The following is a 10367-nucleotide window of genomic DNA, read 5'->3' as shown; positions in this document are numbered from 1 at the left end:
CAGACTTTTCAGACTCGGCAGCGTTTGCCGCGGAGGACGGGAGAGCGCTCGCACCACGGTTCCGTGTGTGTACTAAGCGGCAGCGGCATTAGCTCTCGACCGTCAGTTCCTTGACCGACCGCACGCTTCGCCGTTCCCCTCGTACTGGGCAAAGCAGCAGGTCGGGTCGTCTTACTCCCATTCCGCGCAAGAGCGCCAAAGCGGACAGAAAGCCCACCCAGTGTGCGTTACGCCGTTTCTACCCGCGGGCGCGGCCAAGCCAACCGTCCAAGGTTGCAGCCGGCGTCCACTGGGCGCAACAAATTTGGCACGGGGCGCCCCTCAAAATTCAGGCAGTCCCCGGCATGTTCGGGTATAGCCGTCCCCGCGTCCAAGCGGGGCCAGCGGCGGAAAGCGTCGGGCGCAGCGAGCTGCTTCACCCACACGGGGTAGAAACAATGGCGCTCGCCACCCTTCACAATCCGGTAATGATCCTTCCGCAGGTTCACCTACGGAAACCTTGTTACGACTTTTACTTCCTCTAAATGATCAAGTTTGGTCATCTTTCCAACAGACCGGCGCAACCGAAAGGCCGCGCCGGACATCGGTCCGAAGACCTCACTAAATCATTCAATCGGTAGTAGCGACGGGCGGTGTGTACAAAGGGCAGGGACGTAATCAACGCGAGCTTATGACTCGCGCTTACTGGGAATTCCTCGTTCAAGGGGAACAATTGCAAGCCCCTATCCCAATCACGAAAGAAGTTCCACGGGTTACCCAGTCTTTTCAGACAGGGATAAAGACACGCTGCTTCCTTCAGTGTAGCGCGCGTGCGGCCCCGGACATCTAAGGGCATCACAGACCTGTTATTGCTCTGTTTCGTGCGGCTAGGAGCCGCTTGTCCCTCTAAGAAGGTTGTAAGGTGCTGGGAACCCCGCACCTATTTAATAGGCTAGAGTCTCGTTCGTTATCGGAATTAACCAGACAAATCGCTCCACCAACTAAGAACGGCCATGCACCACCATCCACCGAATCAAGAAAGAGCTCTCAATCTGTCAATCCTCCCAGTGTCCGGGCCGGGTAAGTTTTCCCGTGTTGAGTCAAATTAAGCCGCAGGCTCCACTCCTGGTGGTGCCCTTCCGTCAATTCCTTTAAGTTTCAGCTTTGCAACCATACTTCCCCCGGAACCCAAACACTTTGGTTTCCCGGAAGCTGCCCGCCGAGTCATTTGAGTAACTCAGGCGGATCGCTGGTTGGCATCGTTTATGGTCAGAACTAGGGCGGTATCTGATCGCCTTCGAACCTCTGACTTTCGTTCTTGATCAAAGAAAACATTCTTGGCAAATGCTTTCGCAGTAGTTCGTCTTGCGACGGTCCAAGAATTTCACCTCTAGCGCCGCAATACGAATGCCCCCGTCTGTCCCTCTTAATCATTACCTCGTATTCCAAAAACCAACAGAACAGAAACGAGGTCTTGTTCTATTATTCCATGCAAGTTTATTCAGGCGACTCGCCTGCGTTGAGCACTCTAATTTTTTCAAAGTAAAAGCACCGGCCTTCTCGAGGCACACAATGAAGTGCACCAAGAAAGGACCGGCATGATGTTCAGTCCGAGCCGTCGCATCGGGTAGATGCACTACTCGTCTGGAACTGAGATCCAACTACGAGCTTTTTAACCGCAGCAGCTTTAGTATACGCTATTGGAGCTGGAATTACCGCGGCTGCTGGCACCAGACTTGCCCTCCAATTGATCCTCGTTAAAGGATTTAGAGTGTACTCATTTCAATTACGGGGCCTCAAAAGAGTCCCGTATTGTTATTTTTCGTCACTACCTCCCCGTGCCGGGAGTGGGTAATTTGCGCGCCTGCTGCCTTCCTTGGATGTGGTAGCCGTTTCTCAGGCTCCCTCTCCGGAATCGAACCCTGATTCTCCGTTACCCGTAACAACCATGGTAAGCAAGTAACCTACCATCGAAAGTTGATAAGGCAGACACTTGAAAGAAACGTCGCCGGCTCGTGGCCATGCGATCAGCACAAAGTTATCCAGAGTCACCACACAATACGGGCCGAAACCCGATCGATCTTGGTCTAATAAAAGCACCCGTCGCCCAAAGGGCTTCAGGCTCACTGCATGTATTAGCTCTAGAATTGCCACAGTTATCCAAGTAGGAAGAAACGATCTAAGGAACCATAACTGATTTAATGAGCCATTCGCGGTTTCGCCTTATTTCGGCATGTACTTAGACATGCATGGCTTAATCTTTGAGACAAGCATATGATTACTGGCAGGATCAACCAGGTAATCGTTCAACTGCGCGTCCAGCCTTTCAAGCAGGCCGGACGCCGTTTTTGCGATGCCGAGGCCACCTTCAGGCGCCCCAACACGCTTCGTTCTCGCAAAGGGTAGCACTTTGCACAGTCCGAGACGACGGCGTTCGAGCTCGCAACGGCGCCCTCCCCGCAGGGCCGGGTATCGCCACGCGGCAAGAAGCACGCAACATTCTCGATAGACCGGTTGTGTCGACTCGATCGCGGCTTGCGGTTTCTCTCGAGCCCGCAGCACTGGTGGACCGACCGACACTTGCAACGTAGCCGAGACGGCAAAGCCGCTAGGCGACGGGTCACGCCCGCGCCTTCGGCGCTTTCGTATTTGATTCGTCCGAGGACGATGCGGAACACACTTCGATATCGTGGAAAAAGCGTCGTCCGACAACCAGCCCCTAACGCATCAAGCGGATGAGGCTGCAGACGTCAGCTGTGGGATCCACGGGAGCGATACCGGGGACACGCTTGACGGGCACGAAGCCCGCCGCATATCAAACACCCAGGTCGCTTTGGGGGCGACTGCTCTCTGGGACCCCCATATAATAGCAGCGATAAGTACCCAGACCTCCATGGGGCCGTACTCGTGCCACTTTCGACGAGCGTTTGGCGAAAATCGTGCCGCCTCGTAACGCCGCGAGCAAGATTGAAAGCTTACGTCGGCAGCACAATGCCGAAGTCGTGAAAGCGCAGCGCGTCCACCGAATGCGCGAACGGCAATTTCTCGCCAATGGCCAGTACGGTTTCCTGCACAATTGCCTGTCTGTCGCCCTACGGGGCCCCCGGCCGATCGATTCGAGGCACGCTAGCACGGCCCCTTCGCCATTTCCGAGCACGAGTGCGAACAGTGCGGGCGGCGTGCTCGACGCCCCGGCTGACGTCGTTTCGGACTTTGTCTCTTCGCGTGCTCGCGGCAACGCCGCGGCCAACGACGACGTCTGCGCGGTTCTTTGCCGGTTCCCGGCGTGCTACAGTGCAGCCCTCTGCAGGGTGACACCGGCTCCGTCGTGGCCGTGCGGCGGCTTGTACGCAAAAGTTGCGTCAAAGGCGTCGCGCTCGCGCCGCCCCGGCACACGCGGTTTCGGACTTTGTCTCTTCCAGCGCTCGCGTAGTCGTGGGCACGATTGTCGACGTCGCAACGGTGCGCGGACACCGCCACGAGCACGCGCAAGACGAAAATCGCACTACGGTACAATGTCGGCCGGGGCCGTACGGCCCCTTACAGTAGCAGCGATAAGTGCCCAGACCTCCATGGGGCCGTACTCGTGCGACGCGGCGGCGTACTGCGCCGAGCCGAGCGCCAATATTTGGCTTTTGCAGGGCGGATTCGAGCTCTGGCGATCGCCGCGGTACCGCCGCTCACCGATTCAAGGCACGCTAGCGCGGCCCCTTCGCCATTTCCGAGCACGCGTGCGAACAGTGCGGGCGGCGTGCTCGACGCCCCGGCTGACGTCGTTTCGGACTTTGTCTCTTCGCGTGCTCGCGGCAACGCCGCGGCCAACGACGACGTCTGCGCGGTTCTTTGCCGGTTCCCGGCGTGCTACAGTGCAGCCCTCTGCAGGGTGACACCGGCTCCGTCGTGGCCGTGCGGCGGCTTGTACGCAAAAGTTGCGTCAAAGGCGTCGCGCTCGCGCCGCCCCGGCACACGCGGTTTCGGACTTTGTCTCTTCCAGCGCTCGCGTAGTCGTGGGCACGATTGTCGACGTCGCAACGGTGCGCGGACACCGCCACGAGCACGCGCAAGACGAAAATCGCACTACGGTACAATGTCGGCCGGGGCCGTACGGCCCCTTACAGTAGCAGCGATAAGTGCCCAGACCTCCATGGGGCCGTACTCGTGCGACGCGGCGGCGTACTGCGCCGAGCCGAGCGCCAATATTTGGCTTTTGCAGGGCGGATTCGAGCTCTGGCGATCGCCGCGGTACCGCCGCTCACCGATTCAAGGCACGCTAGCGCGGCCCCTTCGCCATTTCCGAGCACGCGTGCGAACAGTGCGGGCGGCGTGCTCGACGCCCCGGCTGACGTCGTTTCGGACTTTGTCTCTTCGCGTGCTCGCGGCAACGCCGCGGCCAACGACGACGTCTGCGCGGTTCTTTGCCGGTTCCCGGCGTGCTATAGTGCAGCCCTCTGCAGGGCGACACCGGCTCCGTCGTGTCCGTGCGGCGGCTTGTACGCAAAAGTTGCGTCAAAGGCGTCGCGCTCGCGCCGCCCCGGCACACGCGGTTTCGGACTTTGTCTCTTCCAGCGCTCGCAACCATGTCGGGGCCGACGCCGACGACTGCGTGGTGTTTCAACGATTGCCGGCGTGACACAATGCAGCTGCGTGCGGGATGCCAGCGATTCCGTCGTGTCCGTGCGGCGGCTTGTACGCAAAAGTTGCGTCAAAGGCGTCGCGCTCGCGCCGCCCCGGCACACGCGGTTTCGGACTTTGTCTCTTCCAGCGCTCGCGTAGTCGTGGGCACGATTGTCGACGTCGGAACGGTGCGCGGACACCGCCACGAGCACGCGCAAGACGAAAATCGCACTACGGTACAATGTCGGCCGGGGCCGTACGGCCCCTTACAGTAGCAGCGATAAGTGCCCAGACCTCCATGGGGCCGTACTCGTGCGACGCGGCGGCGTACTGCGCCGAGCCGAGCGCCAATATTTGGCTTTTGCAGGGCGGATTCGAGCTCTGGCTATCGCCGCGGTACCGCCGCTCACCGATTCAAGGCACGCTAGCGCGGCCCCTTCGCCATTTCCGAGCACGCGTGCGAACAGTGCGGGCGGCGTGCTCGACGCCCCGGCTGACGTCGTTTCGGACTTTGTCTCTTCGCGTGCTCGCGGCAACGCCGCGGCCAACGACGACGTCTGCGCGGTTCTTTGCCGGTTCCCGGCGTGCTATAGTGCAGCCCTCTGCAGGGCGACACCGGCTCCGTCGTGTCCGTGCGGCGGCTTGTACGCAAAAGTTGCGTCAAAGGCGTCGCGCTCGCGCCGCCCCGGCACACGCGGTTTCGGACTTTGTCTCTTCCAGCGCTCGCGTAGTCGTGGGCACGATTGTCGACGTCGGAACGGTGCGCGGACTACGCCACGAGCACGCGCAAGCCGAAAATCGCACTACGGTACAATGTCGGCCGGGGCCGTACGGCCCCTTACAGTAGCAGCGATAAGTGCCCAGACCTCCATGGGGCCGTACTCGTGCGACGCGGCGGCGTACTGCGCCGAGCCGAGCGCCAATATTTGGCTTTTGCAGGGCGGATTCGAGCTCTGGCGATCGCCGCGGTACCGCCGCTCACCGATTCAAGGCACGCTAGCGCGGCCCCTTCGCCATTTCCGAGCACGCGTGCGAACAGTGCGGGCGGCGTGCTCGACGCCCCGGCTGACGTCCTTTCGGACTTTGTCTCTTCGCGTGCTCGCGGCAACGCCGCGGCCAACGACGACGTCTGCGCGGTTCTTTGCCGGTTCCCGGCGTGCTATAGTGCAGCCCTCTGCAGGGTGACACCGGCTCCGTCGTGTCCGTGCGGCGGCTTGTACGCAAAAGTTGCGTCAAAGGCGTCGCGCTCGCGCCGCCCCGGCACACGCGGTTTCGGACTTTGTCTCTTCCAGCGCTCGCAACCATGTCGGGGCCGACGCCGACGACTGCGTGGTGTTTCAACGATTGCCGGCGTGACACAATGCAGCTGCGTGCGGGATGCCAGCGATTCCGTCGTGGCGGTGCGGCGGCTTGTACGCAAAAGTTGCGTCAAAGGCGTCGCGCTCGCACCGCCCCGGCACACGTGGTTTCGGACTTTGTCTCTTCGAGCGCTCGCAGCGATGTCGAGGCGATCGCTTACGTCTGCACGGTTTGCGGTGTGCTACAATGCAGCAGTCTGCCGCACTACACCTCTTGGTTGCCGAGGCCAGCACGGCAATTTACTGAAGCGAGCGCATTGCGCCCAGGCGGCAGCGGACTTTGTTGCTTCGGGAGTGCTCTTGCTGTAAAATTTGAACGGCTGCAGCTGCGCGAAGCAAGTGTACCTATTTTCACTCTCTCTCTGTCTGCCTTTGAGGCGACTGTAATTTCACTTTAAACGCAACTGGAGGCGGGAGCAACCTGATGAGAGTAGGTGGACTTCGGTACATGTAATTTAGAAATTGCTTTCAAGCTTTGAGGACATACACCTTCGCGCCATCTGCTTTCCCCGTCTCTTTGGCACTTTATAGTATGTGCTGCATGCTCTGCATTCCAAAGAAACACGCCTGTCTCTCTCCCTCTCTCACGTTCTTCTTCTTTTTGTAGCTGCTGTTGTAGAAGATGCTATGCTCTTTAATCGCTGTAACATAGAGTGCTTGCACAAGCCAACAACTTTTGCGTGTTTTTTTTTTTTTTCTCTTCCCAAGACGTTTCTGCCATTATTCACTAACTCTCGTTCTTAGTATGCAATGGAGCGTTAGCTCGCGCCATCTACCTTTCTTTCTGTATTGCAAAGTCCGCAGGTTTTCCTAGTTCCGTACACAGATGGCGCCAATGCGTTTTGGCGCCAGGTTCGAACGACCTCGCTCTACTCGTGTTTGGCATTTGAATGTTTCAAAGGGGTTTGCGACAGGGGGTGGTTCTTGTGCAAGGCTGAGCTTTCCAGCTGCGTTTAAGCTATGCTAGCATGTGTGCGTATATATATATATATATATATATATATATATATATAAATACACAAACACACACACACACACATGCATATATACATACACACACACGGTAATGGTAAAGATGATGAGGTAGCACTTTTTTTTTTCTTTTTTTTACAATGCCTGTGTTTCAGATGGCGATCTTTCTCCCCTCTATGTTTCCGGTTGGAAGGAGTGTGCAGCGTTTTCTATATTTATTTTGTCATTCACTTCTATGTTGCTCGTCTTCGTACATGGGGCATGCTACCTAATTCTACCGGTCGATTCGACACGTTGCGATCCGTCCCGGCCTGTGCCGTATCAAAATTTTCAGTGGGCCTTGCGGTAAATAAAAAGAAATGAAGGAAATGCGCGTAGTATATTACAATTGCACACGGGCTTGAAACGAAGCCCTCAAGGAAGGTCACCTTGAGCGGTCGCATTCAGACGGAAGTAAGCATTCCCCTGGCGCGTTTTTTTTCCGCTCGCCTGTTCCGTTTTCTACGAGGTTGCCTTGGTTGGTTTCGCGTTACAAGCAAGCTTGCACTCGGGTCTCGTTTCTACGCGACAGCGTTTCGTTAACAGCGAAAGACTGAGGCGTTGCGAATTCATCCGTGAGATAGGGAGCGTTGAGTCTGTACACAGGCTGAATTTTATAATATTGCCCACGCTGTTGCTGAGGTTACCCATGTCGGCAGGGCGCCCACAAGGCAGTAGTACAATGAAGTGAAGTGAAGGACATCGCTTCTCGGCCTTTTGGCTAAGATCAAAGTGTAGATTTTTAAAGCCCATGTACGAAGATTTACGAAGCCCATCTACGAAGATTTTTAAAGCCCATGTAGGCACCTCTTAATGATCTTTTATGTTTTAGAGAAGCGTTTTGCCATGTATTTTACACCTTTACAGTTTTAGCCTTTTATCACTAACACCACTAACTAGTTTTTTTAGTCATTTGTTTGCGTTTTTAGATTATACACCTTTTATCCGTTTTTTCCTTGGTTTTGTAACATATTTTTGATGTATTTGTAACTAGCATAAATAAAAAACTCTGTTCTTATCAGCTTAATATCTGATACGGGTTCTATATGGACCCACGATATTAAACCTATTTTTGGAAGTTGGCGGAGTGCTTGAAGCCTGCTTCACCTCCGCCGCAGGTCGGCCCGGTATTGCACTACCTCCGGGATCGGCCCCGCTCACTTAGGTGAGACTTCATTCAATCAAAATGAAGAGCACAAGCTCAACGCGAGCACTGACTTGACACGCACCATTCCTATACTACACGCAACGATGCCGGTTCGCGGACCACGAGAGTAATTAAACTGCCACTCCATCTGTGTGTAGCGTCGCACTTGTTGCGTCGCAAATGGGACAGCCGCTCCAGCAAATTTCTAGTTATGGGCTTCGAGAAAAATTAATGAAAGCAAAAGAAAGAACCAGAATTCCTATTTGTCCGATGTCTCTGAATGATTGTCTCCTGTAAAGAGCCACTTGGGGGGATGGGGGGTAGGATTAGCCGTGGGGTTCGCAATCAATATGAATCCCACTCAAAGCCAACACTGGATTTTGGAGTTCACTATCGCTTGGATCCGTAAACCACCGCGCCCACGCAAGCTCGCCCTGCCGCCGAAATCCGCTGCCCAAGTGGAAGAAAGATTCCCTATGAAAGAAAAATAGAGTGCCCGATTTCTGGCAACTACTGTGCAGCCTTTGTGTACACATTTTCGCAGCAGTGGGACCGAGCGCCTCGAAAACAAACTTGTCGTATGCCCGAATGTGGCGAAATATATTCAAGGGTTAAAAGGTGCCTCATCTTTCTAACCTGTATGTTACGAAGACCTGTTGCTACCTTTTCATCATGAACATCATCATCATCATCATCCTGGCTACGCCCACTGCAGGGCAAAGGCATCTCCCATGATCCTCCAAGTACCCCGGTCAGGTGCCGATTGTCGCCATGTAGTCCCTAATCTAATCTGCCCTCCTACCTTTCTGCCACCCCCTGCTACGCTTCCCTCCTCTCGGAATTCAGTCTGTAACCCTTAATGGCCACCGGTTATCTTCCCCCCAGATTGCATGCCCTGCGCATGCCCATTTGTTTTTCCTGGTTTAAACTTTGGTGTCATTAACGAGCGTTTGTTCTCGCACACCCCAATCTGCTCTATTCCGATCCCCCCGTGACGCCACACCCATCATCCTTCTTTCCAGAGCCCGTTGCGTCGCCCTCAGTTACCCTTCGGTAATCCTCAAAGCTTTTTGTTGGGACACTCGTGGCATCTTTCTCGTTTAATGAAGTCAAATTTTTTTCAGTTTTGGGGGAAAACTCAATGAGCTAGGCGCGATTGTGTCCCTGGCGCCGCTCTCAACAAGATGGCGGCGCCCATGCTTTTTGCCTGCAGGTTCGGCCCTACGCAGAACACGCCTGCCGGGCAGTGTAGCCACGTTGAAGGGGCAAAGCGTAGTGCAGTGAAGCGCTTGCTCGGGCGAAAAACGCAAATATGAGCCAAACAGGAATTTCCATTATTGGAAATTCCAGTTCAGTTTGCGCATTGCGTTCGCCTAAGGTAAAGAACACAAATGCGAGTGCCACAGCAGTCAAGTCAAAGCTTAGGATTGCGTACCATTTTTTTTTTTTTTTTCGTGCCTTTTACTCCTGGCCTGCGTGGCCCTAGCGCGCATGCACACGAAAGTAATGAAATGGTGAAAACACGAAATAATGCGGTGCGGCTGTATCATATCTATTTTGTGCGCTTTGTTCTTTGTGGACTACAGCGGTGTGCGTCATGAGAAAGTTTCGGTGCCCTTCTTGGGTGACCAGTGAAGCTATATTTAAAACCACATTGATTTGTACGGTTATTGCTACAAACTGCGTGTGGGTGTTTTTCTTTTTCGCTGCCAACGATGGGTTATCGCAACCGCGATCGGTTCTGCTGCTACGCTAGACGCGTGCTTGCCAACGGTTGGCTCTATACGCGACCCGCGACGCGTGGTCGGCACATTCAAGCAGTCAATTGCAAACCGTTCCAAGAAAAAGGATGTACTCCACTTGCCACCTAGTTCGACGATTGTACTTTCTGACCCTCGAGGAAGCGCCGCCATCCCACGTTTTCTATAATACGATAAGATTCAGAGCGACCGCGACCACTTGTCTTTGTCAATATCTCGGAAACGCTTTCTTTTTCTTTTTTTTTTTAAATCCAGATACTCAGACGCGCCCGTGTTCACGCGCACTTGCTCTCTCCGATAAGCAGGGAAGCTCGGTTGGGGTGGTGTCGGGCCTTGCGCATGCGCTGCTGAGCTCGTCGCTTCGCCGGCCGGTCGATGCTGGCGCGGTACTGGTAATGAACTTCGACGTGCATGGTGAAACGTCACTTTGTATTGCCACTGTAGACTAGCAATGCAATGTGTTTGCGAGCGATTGGATAAATGAGAAAGCGTGCACTG

The 10367-nt window shown here is 55.2% G+C and overlaps 2 non-coding genes across 2 annotated transcripts; one reads left to right on the top strand and one right to left on the bottom strand.

The window, feature by feature from the left end:
* Positions 1-465: 465 nt before the first annotated feature.
* On the bottom strand, positions 466-2280 carry LOC140215014 (small subunit ribosomal RNA). The gene has a single exon (XR_011891936.1). It is a non-coding gene; the product is annotated as a small subunit ribosomal RNA (ribosomal RNA).
* A 5651-nt stretch (positions 2281-7931) lies between these two features.
* On the top strand, positions 7932-8123 carry LOC140215012 (U2 spliceosomal RNA). Its single transcript, XR_011891934.1, has one exon. It is a non-coding gene; the product is annotated as a U2 spliceosomal RNA (small nuclear RNA).
* Positions 8124-10367: the final 2244 nt, after the last annotated feature.

This window comes from Dermacentor andersoni, unplaced genomic scaffold, assembly GCF_023375885.2.
Source record: "Dermacentor andersoni unplaced genomic scaffold, qqDerAnde1_hic_scaffold ctg00000785.1, whole genome shotgun sequence".
Lineage (NCBI taxonomy): Eukaryota > Metazoa > Arthropoda > Arachnida > Ixodida > Ixodidae > Dermacentor > Dermacentor andersoni.
This window is presented reverse-complemented; position numbering and strand designations above follow the sequence as displayed.